This window comes from Etheostoma cragini, chromosome 11 (assembly GCF_013103735.1).
Source record: "Etheostoma cragini isolate CJK2018 chromosome 11, CSU_Ecrag_1.0, whole genome shotgun sequence".
In the NCBI taxonomy this organism is placed as follows: Eukaryota; Metazoa; Chordata; class Actinopteri; order Perciformes; family Percidae; genus Etheostoma; species Etheostoma cragini.
The window spans coordinates 3,069,282-3,091,363 of NC_048417.1; the positions used below are offsets into that span (position 1 = coordinate 3,069,282).

A 22,082-nucleotide genomic window follows, 5' to 3' on the forward strand; every position below is an offset into this window, starting at 1 on the left:
TAACACACGCTTGGTCGTCGCCTTTAGCTCCATAACACACGCTTGGTCGTCTTCAACAGCTCCATAACACACGCTTGGGCGCCTCCTTTAGCACACGGCCTTGGTCGTCTCCTTTAGCATCAAAACATACGCTTGGTTGTCTCCTTTAGTGTCAAAACCCACGCTTGGCTGTCTCCTTTAGCGTTATGTAACATGTGGTTGGTCTTCTCCTTTAGCGTTGTGTAACACGTGGTTGGCAGAGACTATTACCGTCCCTTTTGACGCCGTTAGGAAAAAGGAAAAGCTTGTGGGAGGGCTTGCGGTTCTGTGGCCTGTGGTAACGAGACGGTTGGGTTTAGGAAAAGCTCGTGGTTGGGCTTACGGTTCCCTGACACTTGGGAATAACGGGACGGTGAAGGACATGCACGGGACAAGAACCCCGCTCTCCTGGGAGAAAGTCCTGTGCCTGACCCATCCACCCCCCCGACCAACCTCCCTACGAGGAATTTCCCCTTTACATACTACTCTCTAAACCCTGTCTAGATGCTGCTCTCCCCGGTTCGTTCCACACACACGCCTATGGGCGCCTTCTTCATTGAATCAGACGCTGACAGCTACAGACCAGACGTCACTATTTTACACAGTCAGAGTGAGAACGGGTTACATTCTTCAAGGAAGTGCACGGCGAGGTGGAAAAAAATCAAAGTTTCGGGGCTTGGCACTGTCACTGGCAATGTTGTTGATGTCTCTGTTGGAGTGCTGAAGGGGGTCTGGCTTTGGCGGCTCCGAGGTGCTCATCAACTTACACAGGATTTCAGGGAGACTGGAGATGTCAATGTAGACAAAGCAGTTGTTGACTGCTCGCTGTTGGCGGTGCCCTTAATCCAAGACTAGAGAGGCAACCTTCGCCCCTTGAAGGCATATTTCAGTGATGTTTTCTTAAATATACCAACAGTAACATTTCATACAATTGAGTCAAGAAACTGACACCATAAACAAAGCCTTTTGAAATGCTGTGTGGAGTATGACTGCATGGAAAGGGAAGCATGGATGGTCTGTCCCAAACTGGAACCAGTGACGCATGTTCATCAAAAGAGCCTAAATTGATAATTTTAATGACTTGTTTATCTTTTAATACAACTGTCTTTTAGAAACCTTTCCCAGTCACTAAATCCTGGCAACAGGACCGAGAAAACTGGATTACAAATTCAGGTAAGAGTATAAAGTATGTATAATACATAATAATGTATGTATACATTAATAGTTGAATACTTTAATACTATATAACAATTACATAATTGACTTCTTTCCAATATCTATGGTTCTCCACTACAACCGTACGGGATTGACTGTGGCATCTTCATTTAATGGTAGTAGACAGTTTTTGTTATATATTAATAATTTGTGTAATTCTGTGTGCATTAAAGAAATCAGCATTAAATTAAAATTGCCATGTTTTATTCCTAGAATGCCCTTTACACCACACTGGATGCTCCCTATGTCTTTTCTATTGCAAGTTGATTCATGCAATCAAAGTAATCTCAAAATTACAACAACAAAATGATAATGACCTAATGTGAGTTTAAAAAAAAAAAAAATGTTTATGTTTAATTCTCAGATGGACATGCCACTTTTTTGACAGTGGTTATGTATCATCCTTATGAAAAAATTTGACCTTGAAAGGTGAGACCGCAAAGATTTTGATGTTTGACTGACTTGTTTAATCATTTTTTGAGCCATGGAAAGCTTTGCGCTCACTGGATAGATGCATCAAAGTGTTCAGACTGATGAAGAGGAAGACGGATGACAGAACCCAGGTCAGACTCTAATTTGGTTTGAGTTCCATCTAAGTTTTTCTTTTGTTTCATTTTCCTCCTGTATAATTAGTTAGGGAGGTAAGTCATTGTCAGTCTTTTGGCCATATTTTAGTTCTTTAGGTTAATATCTCACTTTCTAGAAAGGGTTGTTTTGTTTGTTATTTTAGTGGTAGGCCACCCTGGAGCCTTATTTAAGTTACATATCTCGGTTTAATTATGAGTTCTACTTAAATACAATTGTGACATTAAACAACTAGTTTTGTGGCTACTTGGGAGACGAGGAAGATGGGACCTTTTTATTGTTCACGTTGTGTCCTAGGCACCCCGAGACTGGGGCGTAACACCGGCCAAAGCAACAAAATACAACCCAGCCTGCTACAAGCCAGAATTATCTTTCAACAGTATAAGTCACAGTTGGGTAAGTGAAGATGAAAACAAGTTGCTTATATTAGTGGGCTTATACATCCACTTAAACATCGGCATAAAATATACAAATGGGATCTCTAATTAAAAGAATTCATGCTGCTTGTTTCCATAATTATTGGACTGGTAGAAGAAACACTATATTACTAATAGGTTACCCAAATAACACTTAACACTCTCTGTATTTACACAAGATAGCTTCTGCTTCCATGTCTAACCCTGAAATGACATTATGGGAATAAAAAAGGCAGCAGGGTCCATGGCATGTGCTCCCTGATGATGTCTCCCCTCATTATAGTGGATCAGTAACAAATTCCTCTAACTTCCCCACATGGCTGTGGCCACTCTTTGATCACCAGTTATGTCATCCTGTCACAATTTGTTCCTTTTCATCAGAGGTGTCTGCCTGAATGCAGATGGCCCGTGAGCACACTAATAACCAAAGTTATGTCTCTAACATGTGTAATGAGTTTCATCAAAGTCTGATCAGCAGCATCTGAGATCATGCATGTGATCAACATATGAAGAGAAAGACCGGATCTGGAGTCCTCTCCCTGATTTAAAATGACTGTCATATGTGATACTGTTATTATCGAGGTGCCGTTTTTGTACAATTCTCTTGGTTCCTGTGGGTTAAAAGTAGGTCACCAAGAGAATTGTACAAAAACGGCACCTCTATAATAACCAACACCACCAACCACCAACACCATGTCTAAATATGACGCCAAAGGGCTGGACACGAGTCCCCAGAGCGTCAAATAGTGACGCCAAGAGTCCCGACCAAGCTTGTCTGAGTATGACGCTAAAGGAGACTTTTTTTGTGTCAATAGCAAATACCAAAGGCACCTGACCAGGGGTCACTCTGTGACGCGATAGGAGTGAGAATGTAATGGGAGGACAGCCCCTCACATGTACAAACTGCTAGAAGAATGTGTCAATACGTGGCCAAGACCACCTCTGAATGTGGTCTGAGCAACCAGATCTCAATGCATCCTCAATTGGGTGTGTTCACACTGTCCACGTCTGCTCAGATCACCCAGGACACATGTTAATACCAGGTCTGAACCGGTCCTAATTGCTATAATTTGTCTTGCTTCTTGACAGAAATACCTTCTGTTGCAACACCACATGACATTGTGTTAATAAAATATAGCCCCTTTGTTGCTTTTAGTGTCATGCTGTCAGTGTTGGATTTGGCAGGCACATGCAGAGTTGTTCTACATCTGTGTCCAATAGTATACTTCCTTTGAATAACAAGTACACGCTCGCCTACTGCCGCATGTATAATTGTTGAGGGCAACTGTTAAAAGGACTTTTTTTTCATTATGTAAATCTCCCAGTTCATGGCATATTTGCCTTTCAAGCAGAGGCCAAGCCATGCTGACATGTGAAGTTTATAAATCGTCTCATTGGAAAGACGGCGTCACAGCATTGTGCAAATGAAGAGCAATAAAGATCTTCTTCCAAGAGGGAAAATGGGTGCAAGATAGTCAGTGATTTCTAAACCAAAACACATTTAATAGTTTTTTTTTTGTCAAACAGACACAATTGGTGCTGTTCATGATGGATTGAAATGTTTAGTAATGGTGAAAACAACAAGAAATCATGAGATTTAAGGTGAACATCAAGGACCCTACAGTGTTGTACAGTATGTAAATAGAGACCTTTCTATTGCATCAGCATGACGCAACGTCTTACCCATAACGACTTCCTATGTGTACAGCAGTACCCTGACCTCATTCTGTCCCCTGAGGGATGAACACCATCTGTATGCATGGATTCACCGTTCCATATGTATGACTCCAGTAGTAACAACCTCCAGTCAACACTTATTGTTTGGCTAAACATACATTTGTATTGCTACTATAAGAGTTGAAAGTAAAAAAAAGAAAATCTTATTTCTTATCTTTTTTGGGAATTCCATTTGCCTAATGTATAGTTTTCACAGCCCTGTGTGGTGTCTTTGTTTATTTAGCAAAGTGCTGTTGTTTTGTCTCACTTTCTGTGTGTGTGTGTGTGTGTGTGTGTGTGTGTGTTTGTGTGTGGGTGGCTGATGGCTTGCGGGCATTGCTGTGATTGACTGTTTTAAGTGATTGCAGAGTTTTACCTGTGGCAACTGTTACCACAGGTAGGCTTAAACTCTTCCTCAGCTCCCAGCAGCCACACCAGCAGCTCCAGTCTGACACAGGATCCGTCGCTCGGTTGGAGATAATTGACAGCTTGAAGCCGTAGTTGTATAAAATAGTGTTTTGTGGACAGATATTAAGCAGCTTAACGTTTGCAATTTTGGAACTTGTACATAAACCGAGATTTGGACTTGAAAAAACACAGGTGTAACTAATAACTTTAACATGTAAACTCCAAATGAAGTGTTCCAGGATCAGGGCTCTGCTGGGCCGGCTCACTTGCTCGTCAATGTTGTTAGTTACACATATGTGTTAATGATGCGAAAAAGGGAGAAAAATGAGGATTGACAATAAAGGTATTTGGCTTGACAGTATTCTGCGCACAACACAGAACATTTTTACTAAAATTTTAGATGCAATTACCTTTGTTTTTGGAATAAATGTGGCTATGATTGACTGCTGGTTTTGTGGTTATCTGATAGTCCTGAGTGCTTGTTTCTTGCCCTGTTGGTCTTCATTGTAGCAATAGATAGCTTAGATAGCTTTATTTGTTACATATGCACAAGTACATAGCGAGATGATGCTTTTTGTGGAGCAAGCCTCCAGGCCGCGGGTGTTGGAAGCGCCGCCACACGCTCGCCTGAAAAGGATTTAAACAGACAGCAAAATGGTATAACAACATGATGCACAACACAACACACGCTTCACGGGGTCACATGAAGGAATTCTCACGCTTACCGGATTGTACAATGTTAGCACTATCAATAGGAATGATAGCAATGCCTACAAATGTACAACTAAAACTGCATTTGAGCTGGAATTACCCGATAAGTATACAGTAAGAAAACTGACTTCTTATCCAGAAAATAAGTGCTTTTATTTCCAATTTCCCAAATTCACAGTAACACAGCTACACGGAGTATATCCGAAATACAGTCCCACTGTTGACAAGTCATTCAATTTAAACTCAAGCCATCTTTTAAAGTTTCAGAAAAGCATCAAACAATGTTGGTCGTTTATTCTCACCCTCTAAGGCCGTGTTCACACTGCTTGCATTGGCTGTGTGACGGTCCGGCAAAAACACAGGTCTTTCCATTTACGTTGAATGGGGTTAGTGTGTGTAGACAGCGGGGGGCATTTAAATAAAAGTTGACTGACTCAACTTTTGAAAAAACGCAACCCCCCCACCTCACAGTGCAGTGGCAAATCATGTCACCAGCGATCAGACTAATCTGTGTTTGGAGATATGGTGTGAAGTGGTGGGAGGATCCCGTACAGGAAACAGCAAACATCACTGCCTTTTAGAAAGTTTTAAAACCATATGAGGGTAAAAAAAAAGGAAACACAAGCACTCAACTGCCCGGGGGCTTGTGCCAAATTTTTCCTGCAACAGCAAGCACGCACTCTATGTCTTATCTCTCTCTCCTGTGAAATGAAGCTGCCTTCAAGTGTGGTCAGAAACATCAAAACAATAAATCATAAAATATAAAGTCTACCTGTGCTTTGTTAGGGGGTTTAAAAACACAACAGGACGTCAGACAAGTGGGCAGTTTCATTGACGCTCCCGCCCCCCTCGCTGCACCACCCTGCAGAAAACCACTTTTCTTGCTGTGAACGCCCACTAATACGACCCACAGGAGCGTTTCATCAATGAGCGCCCTCAGTGGTTACCGTGGTGAAATGGTCCCAGTTTGGTTTTGTTTAGGCAGCAACACTAACTGGTTGAGTTTAGAAAAAGATTGTGGATGGGGGTTAAAATCAGAGGCTACTTCACTTCTGATAACCCGCACCCGCCACTTACTTTTATTTTCAAACGGGACTCAAACCCCCGGTCTCCTGGGTATAAGTCCTGTGTTTGTTGGACTCATCCACCACCTTGGATCTTTGGCCCTCTTACACTCACACCCCTCAATCCCTGCTTCGCTATCATAACTGCTACGACCACCGGAGGGTGCTGTTCCTTTGAATTAAAATGTAGGTCAACAGTGCAACAGGAACAAAAAACTTCTACAGGCGTTTTTAGGAGCAACGTCTCCAAGCATCTGCTTTTTCAATTTATCGATGATATTGGGTGCATTCATAGTGAATGAGCTTACACATTCACCCTTTCATTTTTGAAACTTGTTTGCATTCTGGCTAAGATTTGCTGGCGATACATTAATGCCTCACACTAAATAAAATGGCTGAAAATAGGTTACAGCTGTTCAGAACACATTGTGCGCTGAAACCAACGTGACAGTGCTTTGCAAGTGACGTAGCAATGTGCCTTACCATGTGTGTGTATTCCTCAGAGAGCTTTTAGACCCTGTAAGTGGTCTAGATTTAATGTGCTGTCAAACACAATAATTACACACAGCACACAAAATGTCCCAGCCCCTCCAGCCTCCACATCTGGCTGGTAATCTAACAGCTGAGGGCAGCTTGTGCCAGAGGTGTTGGGCAGTTAACTCCGAGCCACTGGCCCTGCATTAATCACTGATAGGTCAGGCCGAGAAAGGCTACACAGAGCAAATAACTCTAGCTGGACCTCAGGTTGTCTGAATACCCATGAACTGGGGAACCACATCAACACAGTGCAATCAGAGGGATGGGCAATGCGATGCCATGCATTCATTAAATTATTCATGCTCTGATTTACTAAACGGAAAATGTGTTTCATTATCTCAACGGTTTTTATGGCTGACGGAGGCTGTTCTTGCCAGATAAATGACAGCATCTGTCGTTTGTTGAAATGCTGATCACTCAGTTTTATCTTCTATGATAGAGCAACGTCTTGTGTTCTGTAGCCGAATGTGCAAATGTCACTGCAACGGCTCTTAAGGGCAACACACCGCCGGCATGGGACACGTGCCAAACCACCCAAAGCCATGGTTAGATGTGGAGTACTGTCACACACACAAGTGGAAAGTGGCTCTCTACCCGGCTCAAATTCCTCTTTTTCCGGCTAAACACAACAAGCAAAAGCCTCTGAAACGACTGGCAGCTCCAGGTGCTCGGTACCTGGCTCCCAGTAACCTTTTGTTGTCCAAATTTAACCGTGAAGACCGCTAAACTTAACTGTTAAGCAACCGGCAACCGGTCGTCACGTGACTGGCTGGCGCTAATTTCATACGATATTATTATATTTCTTATGAATGGGTGTGCAGACGTTTTTGTACGATATCATACAAAATAATTCTTGAGAATCAGAATCAGAATTAGCTTTATTTGCCAGGTATGAGGACACATACGAGGAATTTTTCTTTGGAGCATTGTTGCTAACACTGTGCTGACACATACAAAACAACCAAAAGAAAAATATACACACTAATATATACACACTAATATATACATACTCCAAACAGAACAACATAGAGGCATGAGTGAAAAAAGAGTTCAATTAAAATTATTTAAATATGGAGCAGAAGTGCGAGGATACTGGGATAAATAGTATTATGGTATTATATTACAATATGAACAGTGTGAACATTATGGACAGTTCTGAAATAGAAAATGAGAATGATGAATGAATAACATTTCATTCACGTGAGTGCGTTGAGCTTCGTCCCCCCCCCCCCCCCGTTGATATTGCAATGAAAAACAAAGGCTAAAGCTGCTTTAGCGTTATGTAGCACGCTGGCCGAGACTATGGGCGTCCCTTCTTGCATCCCTTTTGATGCGTTTAGGTCAAGGTGGGTGGGTGTACGGTTCCGTGACTTGCAGGACTAACAGGACGGTTAAGGACACGCGCGGGACCTGAACCCTGCTCTCCTGGGTGAAAGTCTTGTGTTTTACCGTTGACCTCTCAGCCCATGGTTGCATGAAGACATGGCGTTGTTCCTGGGGGCTTCTGTATCTGCTTGACAAGCCGACCGGACGTGACATGGGGGCGTGGCAGTATGGACAATTATTTGATTTTTTCAGTTCAATATTTAAGATTGTGAATTAATTTTGATCGATTTCTATATCGTGACACCTTTACCAGCCAATGGCACACAAGGTTAAGTTTGTACTTTAATCAACTTGCATCTCATAGAAGAAATACAAACAGCCTGATGATAAGAGGGTGTGTGGAGGAAGGAAATGTTAAGATAACTGTAAAATAATAATAAACTAAAATACCTAGCAGACATATGTTAAGTTGGGAATAGAAATGTCTGAAAGACCTTTCAAATTTGGATCCCATCTATTGGTACGTTAAATGTTTCCATTCCTCTGACGATGATGATGATGACGACGATGATGATGAAGATGATGATTAGTCCGGACTGACTTTCAGGCTTTAAGCAATATCCTCACACAGTTGTTTGTAGTTGTTTCTGATCATTTTCTCCCAGACTGTGACATTAAAAAAAAAAATGTATACACCTAATATCCATCTGTTCAGCATTTTACAACAGTTTACAATAAATTGTCTTAGTGAATTATCTTTTACGTTAGCTGTCAAAATTGGGAACATATGGAGGTGAAGAAAATGTGGAAATAAAGTGTTTCATAGCTTCCATTTCTCATGCAAACTACACAGGGCTCTAGCTCAGGTGTGCTGGTGCTAGATAAAACACAGCTTCTAAAGAGAGAGGGGAAGTTATTTAGGGCCTCAACATCTGCTCTGTTTCCCACAAGAATCATTCCCCTTGTTGACAGGATCTTGTTTTTCCAATTAACAGCCTGTGTTTTTCTTTGTAGTTTCACTTTTATGTTAAGTTCAAGCAGAAACTCTCATCCCAAACTGAGCTTAATGGTCCTGAAGCATGGTAGAGGTATGATAGTACATACAACCTGCTGGTACTTTACCCAGTGCCTGAAATGTACCTGCACGTCTTGTTTTCCATGAGTATGTGAGTAGTATGAGTAAGTTTCATTAATCAACACTTTTGTTGCCGCTTTTCATCGTTGTTTAATTTTTTCTTACGTTTTTGTCCCTTTTTTTAACACTTTTGTCACTTTGCACGTTTTCACCACTACGTGACACTAATTTGTTAACTCTAGTTTTACAGTTATTTGGGGAATTTATGCTCAATAAACCTCATTTATAGGAAATTATACCTAATGTTTGAGTCAGAAAAGCAGAAATTAGGAATTATTGAGACTCAAATTAAAGGAATGGATGTTGATGGATAAATGTCAATTTTTACTCAATACTATTTCAAAAAGACTTAATTTTGTTTACTTCAAATGCTATAGGGTTAGGGTTAGGGACACCTAAAAAATTATGAAAGTAGAGATTTGTACTTTCCAAAGAGCGTTGGGTGGAATCAATCGTGTTTAGGTAGATAAATAAAAAGAACACTGATATAGGAAAACGGGTCAATTTGACCCGAGGACAACATGAGGGATAAAAGGCTGAGACCATAGACTGACAATACAGTACATGGCTGACATATATCAAATAGGCTGATTTGTGAATAACATAGCATTGTAATGTAAAATCAAACATTCAGCACCTCTATACAGCCTGAATGGAATCACCTGAGAGTAAGAGCAGATTGCAGTGCATCCAAATCTTTTCTCACCCCATTGTCCAACAAGGCTAACTGCACATTTATCTTAACATCTTAAATCTTTATCTTAAAAGAAATGATTAGGCAGATTTCTATCCATGTTGTTTTTACACTAAACTCGTCATCATCAGCAATCATAGAAAAATCTAAAATGGCCACTAACACAGAGGAAGACATTAAATGGAGTCTCAGATGTCAGAGGAGACAACTCATTCAAGAGATAAATGGCTTTCCACTACATGGACGTTTTTTCCTATTTGTTGACATTATGGACTCAACGAGCGGCTCAAGGACAAATCTGGAAATGAAACAAAATGAGTTCACAAGGTGTGGAGTCACATCAGTAAATAACTCTGTCCATATCATTCAACTGTTGGCTTCACAGCATCCAATAACGGCTGCCCTTCGGACAACCTTTTGTTTACTGTGCCAAACAGGCAGTTTGTTTGGTCTGTATGTGTGCAAGCTATCTCGAAAAATACTTTTTAACAAGGAAGTTGGGTTCACATTGGATGATTCTGCAGTGCACTATTTGTCAATGCCGATGCAAGAAATTATATTAGAAGAATGTAAGGGTGTGGAGGTCAGTGCCTCCGACTTTATATCTGGAACCCACAGTTGGCATCACGTTCTAACAATTTTTTTTTATACATCATGCCTTAACCATACCCTAACCACAGTTGATTTGCCATCATTTTTACCCAAACATAGAGTCCCAGTTAGACAGAAGTAAGAGTGTGTTTAGCTTCTTTACTGTTACTGTCCAAGTAAAAATTGAATTTGTAAATTTCAGCTTGAGCAAGATATTTGCGGGACGCTGTGTCACGCGCGATGGCCTCTCCGACTTCACTGATGTCTTGAGGTTGAATCATAAATGGAGAAACAAATTATGTTAGCTGCAAGTTAATAAACTGGAGAACCGACAGATAAACCACACGCAGAGAACATGCTAACTCCACACAGAGGGACCAAAGCTGCTAACTACTACTAACGTCACCAAGACCTATTTTAGCTCAGGTTTCTCCTCATTGTCAAAAATCATTTAAAGCTCACCGTCAACTGTGCAACTTGCCAAAATTTTAATTTAATTTTTACTTTTTCGTGTTTTTTGTTATGGTTTAGCATAATTAGAGGACCCAAATGCAGAGAAGAGACAGACATTCAGGCGGGACAGTGTTTGATGGGACTCATTGCAAAAAAACTGGGAAAAAACAAAAAGGATCCCACAATGCAAAAATAAATGACACAAGGAGTTTAAACAGGAGCCAGCAATAAACAAAATCCCCCCCCCCCAAAAAAAGACTGGAAAAGAGTACAGGAAAAAGGCTCAGAGACTGCAGGGAAGCACCCAATTGCTTTTGTCTAGAATGCACCGTTAAACAAACACACAAAAGGAGCTGACGAGAGACAAAGGGAACACAGAGGTTAAATACAAGAGGTAACGAGCAAACAAGCATCAGGTGATGCAACAGGTGAACCACATCAGGGCGAGGACGACAATCACAAAGGTGGGAAACACAAGGCAGGTAGTAAAACTAGACAGGACTAAAGGGGGAACAGACTATCAAAATAAAACTGGAAACAGAACATACAGACACCAGACAGGCACAACACCAACAACACAAGACCAGGGAGGACACTAGATCACAAGGGGACAAAATACCAAAAGAAGGCACAGAAAACAAAGCAAAATGCCAAAATCATAACAGTTTTTTACACTTTTTTCCTAAATTTGTTTGGCTTCTTTTGGCGTTTAGCCGCTGACCAGTATATAAACACCACTAGGGCCTGAAATTACCACCTGCCAAATCCGGGTGAATTTTGCAATTGACGCGTATCACTGTCAATCTACCTGCCAAATTGTCACGTAGCCATGAGAAGTAAGTTATTCCAATTCCAATCCAACTTTATTGGTTAAGCACTTTAAAACAACCAAACTTAACCAAAGTGCTGTACAGAAAAATACAAGAATACAACATTATAACACTATATTATAAGCAATTAAACTAAATAATTAAATGCAGTAAATGAGGTTGACATCTTACTAGGCCACAGAAGAGGTGAGTTTTAAGATGGGACTTAAAAACAGACAAAGAAGAGGCCTGTTTCACATGCAGAGGCAGATCCTTCCACAATTTTTGAGCCGACACCGTAACTCCTCTCTGAGCTTCCGCTTAGTGTTAGGCACACTCAGGAGCAGCTGATCATCTGACCTGAGAGAGCGTGTTGGTACGTAAGGGCGTATCAGCTCAGCGAGCTTCAAGGACTGAAGGATCTAGAGCAGGTTTCTTTGATTAGGGGTTGTACTACTGCATGTTTAAAATGTTCAGGGACCACACCCGAGTACAGACTGCTATCAATAGATTATGGAGGGGCAGTAACTCAGTCTGTGGGGAGTTTGGTTGGGAACCGGAGTGTCGCCGGTTCAAGTCGGAGTGTTGATTGGTAGCTGGAGAGATGCCTCTTTACTTCCTTGGCACTGCCAGGTGCTCTTGAGCAAGGCACCCCCCCCCCCCCAACCAGGGAGCTGTTCCAGCTGGCAGCCCATTCACTCTGACATCTCTCCATTTGAACATGAAGGAGGTCCTGAGGTGTGTGTGTTTCAGGCCTGTGTGTAGTGATTACTAACAGAGTGTAAATTATAATTTCAATCAATAAACAGTTTAAAATAAATTATAATGACAGTGGGGAAACCTCCTTAAATAGTCGGGCAGGGACAGAATCATTTGGAGAACCTGAGGGCTTCAAATGAACAATACTGTCCTGTAAAAAGGATAGAGTCATAAGCTGAAAAGGTCACTTTTATTGTTGACCTTTTCAGCTCATGACCCCTCAATCTCTATAATAAAGAAGTAAAGGAAGGTTTCACACATAGCAGTGCATGCTTCCATACAGGCAGTCTACGGGGTATTTAGAAGTGAGTCAATAGTGTTAAACAAACCACAAGGTTTGTGACATTTTGACAGGATAATATCTGAGAAATGTTTTCTTTTAGCATCTTTCTAAGTTTCCTGATAATGACGCCAGCAGTCCCTTGACATTTGAAAAGACAACTGCAGTTTGTCCTTCTTCCACTTGCGCTCAGCTCTATGGCACTCACTTTTGACAGCATGAGTCAAGTCGTTTAGCCAGGGCTCAGATTTAGTTCTAGGCTGCCCGGATTTTAATGGAGCCACAGTGTCTAAAACTGTTTGGCAGGGGGAGTGAAATCATGAGCTGAGCTCCTCTGTATTGCACACAGACTGAGGAATGATGTAGTTCTGACTGATAGCAGAGAACTGAACAGCAGTGGAAGGGTTAATGATGCGACAGCGCTGGGTAGCAGCACGAGGTTTAACTGCCTTATAGGCAAGAGCAGCCTCAAATAATACAGGCATATGGTCAGAAAACACTGCATCACAAATCTCTAGATTAAAAACAGGCAGACCGTATGATAAAACAAGATCAAGTGCGTGTCCATGTTCTTGTGTGGGTCCAGACACAGATTGCACAAGATTAAAAGAATCATTTAGGACTAAAAAACCCTTACCTGGACAACACTAATGAACATTAAAACCCCAACAATAAGAACAACATCATATTTAGGCATGATTTCAACCAGGAAATGAGAAGAATCCTTTAAAAAGTCCTTATTGTACTTGGGAGGCCGATAGACCACAGCACACAACACTGTGCGAGAGCAACCAAGCTCAAATAAGCTCAGTTCAGAGCTGGTGAAAGAGGATCATATCAATAGCTGCTTACTGTTGTAGTGACTCCTATATACAGTCGCTATTCCTCCTCCTCGGCCCGACGTCCGAGGGGAGTTAAAGTAGCAGTAATCATTAGGTAAAAGTTCAGTGGAAGCGCTGGACTCACCGACACTCAGCCACGTCTCAGTCACACAGAGAAAATCCAATAGCCGGTACGTGAAGTCTTTAAAGACAAAAGTCTTGTTTGCTAGTGATCTAGCATTTACCAGCCCAATCATGGCGGGAACCGGCGAGACCGTGGCGTTGGCTGTCAAGGGAACTGGACCCTGGGGCTGCATGTTGCGATGATTCACCCCGTGCCATGGCAGGCTGGGGCTGTGGGGCTGAAAAAACCCTTCCGGGCCGACGATAGGTACCAGCCATACACCAGTAGAGAGCCGACATCCGGAGCAAGGAGCGAGACAAACAGCACAACACACATAGCACAGACAAAGACAGAAGACAGGCCAAAAACACTGGCGCCATCTTCAATATGACGACGAGACGTGTGTGTAAATCTCACATTTACCAACAAAATGCACAGCGAAAGACATGCAAAACATGTCCAACCGTCCTGCCAACACATTTTACCATCAATGTACGCTGGAATGATTTTTCACTCTGATTCTGCTGAACGTTGCTGCTGTTTTAATCCTGTCAGTGCTTATACCATTGAAAGAAACACCCCAAATTCACTGAAAGTAATCAGTCATTTTACCTGCGAAGAACGTTGCATGGAACCATCTATGTTGTGGTTTTGAAAGAACGGTTGGTTGGAAGAAACCCATATTTTTGATATAGAAACTTTGAAAATGAGCCCAATTTACCCGAGGAAACCAGGAGGATTAATTAAAAATTAAATGGCACACTATTCATTCTCTTACCTCCACTATTCATTGTTGCAATTAAAAGAAACATGTTTATTGACAGAACTATTGAAAGCCCTCTGTAATGAAGGTTAAACCGAGTGTAGCAATTACCTGCGTGCCATCGAGCAGGACATGTCACCCCAAAGCCAATAAATGCACGCCTTCTTGCTACTTTTTGCCACACTGGACAGCAGCACTCACTGAATTCATGATTCTATTCAACCTGTTAGCAAAACTCTTTCAAAACATTAATCATGGGCTTGTTTTTATGACGCAACCATACGTTGGAAATAAAAAAGAAAACCAGGAGAGAGAAGAAGCTCTATTCGAAGGAGCCATCTTCTGCAGGCTGCCATCCCAAGAACATTTATAAACTTGATCCTCAGCTCCCTTCATGCTACTTAATGCTGCTGATGCGTGTGAGAGACAGGGTGCTGAGGATCTCATTACACCCGCTGTCACCACCCTCAGGTGTCGTGAGTAACGACGCCTCGCCCACTGACACCGCAGAAGCCATGGCTGCTGATTTCAAACCGGACTGAGGTTTATATTGATCCCCCAGCCCAGGTTTGGAGACGATCTCGCTTTAATTGAGCATCAGTATTCTGCCCCGTGGCGTTGATGATACAGGGGCGCTCGCTGAAGTTGAATCTTCCTTTGTTTAGAAAATGACGTGCAGAGAGGGATCTGCCAGCCAGGAAGATGAATAACAGGGGCGAATTTCGCCCTTTTTTGCCCATAATTTAAATCTTGGCAAAATAATTCAAAAAAAAAAAAAAAAGTCACAACATTGTGAAACTAAACCCAGAATCTAGATGCCTAGATCATTCATAAAAAAATTTTTGGTGCCATTCATTTAAAAAAAAGTAGTGCTTGGAAGCCATTGGTCAAAATTGCATTAATCTCTAATTTTCTAAAGTTATTGATGCTGCATTTTGGAAAGCATCGTATCTATATGCAGTATACACGTCCGATTTCATTTGTAAGACCACCTCACCTTTGTAGTAACGCCCCTGTGGCTCAGCATTAAAGTAGGTCTTCTCAGAAGTTTAGATGTTCTAGTTACATAATACAGTGTTGCCCCTACCATGATGGTCCAAATGATGTTAAAATGCATGACATGACACAAATATATGACATTAACAGGGTACTGGGCTCCTATCCCAGAGTTGTCTCTAGTGAATGTAAGGATGCACTGTCATGGTGGATGTAGTAGTTCCACAACTTCATAAGGTGTTGATGATTGTAACTCTGCAATTTGTCCTAGTAGTTCTCATTTTAATACAGACGGATAAAGAGACATTTTTGTTAATTAGTGTGGGAAAACAATCGCTCCTTGCATACCCTGACAAATTCTAATCCCTTTGAACAGTAGGAAAATGTAATGAGATTTCAATGATTTGTTGGATCATAATAATAATGATAATAAAAACAAAAATAATATTGATAACAGTAATCATCCAGTTTATCATTTCTCAAATCGACACTCTGCAGACTCCAAACTGTCTTATAAATGAACCCTGAAGTCACATCTTCATAAGCAGAAACAACGTAGGATGGTTAGGGGTTGGCGTGAGATTTTGTTTAATTTACTATTTTCTGAGTTTTTCTGTTGGCCTGCCCTGCGTGTCCCTGCTGTTTTCTTTTTTTTCCACCCTCCCTCCTGCTGCTCCCAGGTGAACACGGACACCTGATTCACATTCTACAATCATCTGCTCCCACCGCTCACACCCGCCTTCCATCTTTAATCAAGAACAGTATGTTAACCCCGACTCTTCAGCCCATCTTTGCGTGATCGTTGCTCCAGTAACACCGGTGAAACTCTCACAAGCTGTTACATTCCTTACGTTTCTATTGTATGATTTATATGAGCGTGACAACTCACATTCATGAACACGAACACACACACACACACACACACACACACACACACACACAGTGGTCACTCAGGATGCATTGGGAGACACATTCTACTAACAGGCAGTGGTGGAATGTCACTGAGTACATTTACTCCAGTACTGTACTTCAGTCCAAATGTTGAAGTACTTGTAGTTTACTTGAGTCTTTTCTTTTCATGCCACTTCTTGCCTCTACTGCACTACATTTCAGACAGCTTTAGTTACTAGTTACTTTAGTTACTAGTTAGTTGACACACTCTTACTGTCTACACCCTTCCCTTATAATGCCCATATTTAATTCTTTTTTTAAACCATGCTTGAATAGTTACAATTTTTATTCTTATATTGTCCATATCTATCTGTCTACATTAGCATTTTGCACTGTAAAACATATGTAGTTAATGAAATACTGTTTTATATTATTTTAAACTACCCAACATTATAAGGGCCTACGAGTCCAGCTGAGATGATGAGACCATTAAACACACAGCTGTCTGGATCGTTTCCTGGTTCTAAAATGGGAGTATTCTTCTTCTTTGAGTACTTTTAAGATCTTTAAGTACATTTTCCCGACGATACTTACATACTTTGACTTAAGTGACATTTTCAAGCAGGACTTGTTACTTGTAAGAGTATTTTTACAGGTTTTGGTATTAGAACTTTTTACTGAAGAGAAGGCTTTGTGTACTTCTTCCACCACTGACGTCAGGTCGAAACACACACACACACACACAGTACTTAGAGCTGTCCACGTGTGATGGGATCACTCAAGACAGATGTTAAAACACCAGGTCAGGACAGACCGTACATGTCAGGCTGTTCCAGAACACACAGTATTTCAACAACAAGAGATATTTATTCTGAACTCAACAACTCCACAAAGTAAAAGCCACAAAGTGCTTCACATTCAAGAAAAATTTAAATTCCACGGCACACCAACAATTATTCTTAACATTTTAAACAGGAAGTAACCTTTTCTCCAAACCAAGCCTGGAAAATGAAAACATGTTTGTGTCCTCAGCCTGGTGTCCACCTGCTAGGGTTTGCCTGAGAGCAGCGTGGCTGGGGAGGAGTGATTGGCGAGCAGGGCTCGGGTTAATCCTCGGTGCCTCAGGGTGTGTCAGAGGGAAGTGGGCCGGAGCCAGTCCACTGCAGTCCTGCTGCATCTCATGCAGGATGCCAAGCACTGGCCCCAGGAGCCGCATTTTAAACTCAACTCCAGCACGCACTGCAGCCGACCTCAGCCACCGATCCCACCTGTGTTGGTGTGTGTGTGTGTGTGTGTGTGTGTGTTAGTAACACAGAAATGAAACAGCCTGAGGGAAGGAAACAGTGTGACGTGTGTGTGGGTGCTTCCCTTCGCTGTTTTAAAAAGATGAAAAGGGGTGGAAGAAGTATTTAGATCCTTTACATGTGTAAAAGTACTAATAACACACTGTAAAAATACTCAAGTAAAAGTCCTGAAATGGAAATGTTGTTAGTTAAAAGTATTGAAGTATCATCAGAAAAATTTACTTTAAGTATTAAAAGTAAAAGTACTCAAAACAGAAAAATCCATGCTTGTTGTGGTCTGCTGCTTTCCCCCATCCTGTGTGTGTTGTCTGTCCCTTTCCTCTGTGTGTGTGTCTGTCTTGTCGTTCTCTGTATGAGGGGGCGTGCCTAGAGGAACTGGGTCCAGAGGCGTGGCCACTCATCTCTGCTCCGTCACCTGCACAGCTGATTCCCATCTTATCATACACCTGTGCAGCATTCATACCCTGGCTGACCATCTCTTCAGCGCCAGATTGTTACGTACACCTTCGTGTTAATTTGGCTTTGTAGTTTAGTAATTTTTGTCTTGTGTTGATCTTTTTGGATTCCTCGTTGTGACCTAGCTCTCTGTGCAGATCCCACTGTTCCTGTTCAACGCTGTGCTGCTCGTCATTCCCACTCCGACCTGCCACCTGCTTCGCCCAGATTTCACAGGAGAATCGACTGTTGCTTCAGTTTTTGCCCAAGCTCAACATACGTCTACAAACATTAAAATAACATTAACTTCTATCAGTCTCCTGTGTTGTATCTCTGAGTTCTGGGTCACACTAATATCACAACAAAACTATTCTGTCAAGTGTCAGCCTATCGTCTCAGCTGGACTCCTAGGTTGTTGTATTGTTGGGTAGTTTCAGTTATAATAAAATATTGAATTTAATAAACTGTGTGTTTTGTGTGCAAACATCGTAATCTGTAAAGTAGGCCTAAGCAGTAACAAAAGTAACTAGTAACTAAAGCTGCCACATGTAGCGGAGTAAAAAGTACAACATATCTCTCTGAAATGTAGAAGTAGAAAAGTGGCATGAAAGGAAAAGACTCGGGTAAAGTACAAGTACGCAATGTACTTAGTTCCACTCCACCACTGATGAAACGAGTTATTTTGCAAATGGGCGGCTCCTTTTGAGTTAAGTGTGTTTCCAGAAGCTGGCTGATGGAGAAAATGTTAAAGATTCAAATGGTGTGCTGCATCCTATTCTCCTGTTGCTACGATATGTGAATGAATACGATAATGCAGGGAAACCCAGGCAGCTAATTAGCAGGAACAAAAACAGTGTTGGCAAAAGCCACAATTCAATCAACTTTGCATATTTTGTAACAGCTCTTTGATGTTAATACTCCAAGGGCCTACTGTGCATCTCATGTCATACTTATTACACAAAGAAACAAACCAATCTGAAATGAAAATGGGCCTCTTTCATTTGGGATGCAGGCTGAATCTGTACGCAAACACAAACAAAGGGATCAGTCACATCCCAGTTGCATAGAAGGTGAACCCAAAAGTCAAAAAATTGAACAATCAAAGTGTACATTTTCTTTTCTTTACTCTGTCCCTATACCATGTCCACCTGATGTCACAGTTTGCTTTTCTCCTTTTTCAGTAATTGAATAGTTTAAGAGGACATTTGAGACGGCAGTGTAGCAACGTGATAAATTGGTATAATAAATTACTGCAATCAAACAATATTTGTACGGAGCAGAGGGGCAATGTTGTTTTTTCTAATGGCACATACCTATGGTAGTGGCACAGGAGTTCAAAAAGAGAGTCAACCCCATATAAGGAAATATTTTTTTCCCATATCATGTACAGAATTATGGTCAGACGAAGGATGAATGGGTTCATATGATATTGTACAAAGAGTAATGTTGAGTTGTTGTGACCAAAATTAAAATCATAGTCTTAAAACCCTTTGAATCTGGTGTAAAGTTTGCATTACCTTGACATTTGCAATTTTATTCTGATTTTAGAGATACTAATTGGTTTTAAGGTGATTCAAATGTTAGTCGTTACTATAAGGGATCAGAATCTCTTGAAGACAACAATGATCAATGTCGAGGTATTTGTACGATATCATAGAAAATTACAGTGAGCACCGGCCGGTCACGGTTCAACCGGTCACATGTAGGGATGTAACAGTATGAAAATGTAACCGTGCGGTTGTAGTGACCAAAATTATTACGGTTTCAGGTGTTATCGTGGTATTTTTTGAAGTGTGTTCAATGCATTTATTAGACACTTATGTCCTGGACGTTCTGCAATAAGAAGAACTATCTTCAATAAGGTGTCCTTCACCATTCTTATAACAACCTTAGTGTGCCCATGCTTCAGACTCAGTCCTCTTAGACGGGTGCTAAATGTCCTGAGTGCTGTCATCTCCTCCTTCCGCCCTGATTCCAACTTCAAGAAACACCCGTTGGAGGCTACGCAGTCTTTCAGGAGCCTCGGATGAAGCTGGGAAGGACTAGACACACAGTTTCCACACGGTGGTAATAATGATATTTCAAATGAAAACAGTAAATGTTGTCGCCATCTTTTTAATTTGATTTTCCGTTACACTGATAACTGTTACACATAAAGCTCTTCATTCAAGCACAGCACCATCGGTGTAGTTGTGTGTAGCTGATCTTCTTCTGCTACTGTGTGTGTGTGTAGTAATCTGGCTCAATCGTGCCTCTAATGGAGCGGTGGTAGAATCAATCAGGAAATGGGCTACCTCGAACAGCATGGTTGGACCGAAGAGTTGATGAAGACTTGCAGAAGGACGTTATGTGAAGATCAGCGATCATCACGATGTTTTGTTAAATACTGCCATTTCTTTGATATAAAGTGAATAGGTAGACATGGTCTGGGACAATCTGTACCTTAGTATTTACAACATATTCAAAGCATCAGTTATCAGTGTTGGAAGTATTCAGACATAAGTACCAACACAACAATGTAAAAATACAAAAGAAAAGGCTTGATTTAAAATCCCTCTTAGGGAAGTACAGAAGTATAACGAGAAAAAAGGGCATTTGAGTTTTAAAGTAGAAGCCCTGTTTCTGCAGAAAAACTATTAGATTATATTATTAGATTACCATTGCTGATGCATTTACGCTTAGCATTAGCATATCTGGTCGTGGTGGAGCCAGTCTTAATTATTTTACTTTGTTTGACGGGAAAAACAAAACAAGTCAAGAGCTTTTCTGGCAAGACACTGTGTCTTGATATGAGAGCAACCTTGTAACATGTTGGGAAGTACCCTTGTTAGCTTTCTGGCAGAGAGTAAGAAGAGAAAATTGATACTACTCTCATGCCAGTCGGTTAAACATGACGCGATAGTCATGAGAGGGTCTGTTTAGCTTAGCATAAAGCCTGGGAAGGGGGGAAACGGCTAGCCTAGATCTATGCAAATGTATTAAACTCTGTCTACCAGCACATCTAAAGCTCATTATTTAACGACATCTCTTTAATACGTACAAAAAAGATGTGTTTTTTTTAATGAAATATTTCCCTTGTGTCAGCCGCCCAGTCTCATGGCATGGTTTGTGGAATGGTGGTGACGTTATTAAATCTATTGATTCGTGTACAGGGACATGATTTTCTGTTTTTGTTCTTGGTGTTGAGTACGAATTTTAAACCAATGTATTTCAATGGGAAGTTCTTTCCGTAATAACAGGACGTAAGGAGGTTGGTCAGGGTGGTGGACGGGTCAAACAACACAGGACTTTCTTTTCCTAACCACAACCATCACGTTGTTGCATCGCATCATGCACGTGGCGGTCTGTCCACTGACGTGTGGCGTCTCATTTCCCCACTGTTGTGGACCCCAAAATCCATGGATTGTGTAAGGGCAAAAATAAAGGAGACAGTCGTGTTACTGTTGACGAATCAATACATCTAAATAAGGGGACAATTTTACGAATTGCCGTGAGACCGGGTTGGAATCTGTGGATAGACTGGATACCTGCCCCTTTCTACTGTCCTGTGCCAGTTTGTCTTGTACTATTCGGGTCAATGTTCCAGCCTTGTGAGGTTTTCTACCCTGCTTTATCTTCTGGTTTTGGATCCCTGACTCTTGAGTTTTGGTAGTTTGTAAACAAACTGTTTGGACTTTGACACCTAAGAACGAGTGCATTCGCGAGTCCAATACCCTGCGTGAGCTGTTTGTCAGGGAGAGAAGTGAGAATGCAGTTTAGTTGTAAGAGAACGTAACTTCTTTCTTTAAACACTCCAAGGTTATGGTATCTACTATCTCAGTATACAGTATGTACATACTGTACATACCAAACAGTATGCAGCGTTTTGTTAGTATTAAGTACATACCATTGATTGAATGTGCATCAAATCCAATATCTGACAAGCTGATTATTGTTGCTATCAAATATTTCCATTGAGGCTTTGAATGAATCAATATGTCTACAGTATGATATGAATGTCTCCCCCCCCCCCCCGGCCAATTCAGTAATGC

The 22,082-nt window shown here is 41.3% G+C and overlaps 1 long non-coding RNA gene across 1 annotated transcript; it reads right to left on the reverse strand.

Moving 5' to 3' along the window:
- Positions 1 to 2,929: 2,929 nt before the first annotated feature.
- Positions 2,930 to 21,852, reverse strand: LOC117952911. Its single transcript, XR_004658538.1, has 5 exons — positions 21,842 to 21,852; positions 17,217 to 17,222; positions 10,879 to 10,884; positions 8,887 to 8,888; positions 2,930 to 3,004 (listed from the first exon to the last, which is right to left on the reverse strand). It is a non-coding gene; the product is annotated as an uncharacterized LOC117952911 (long non-coding RNA).
- Positions 21,853 to 22,082: the final 230 nt, after the last annotated feature.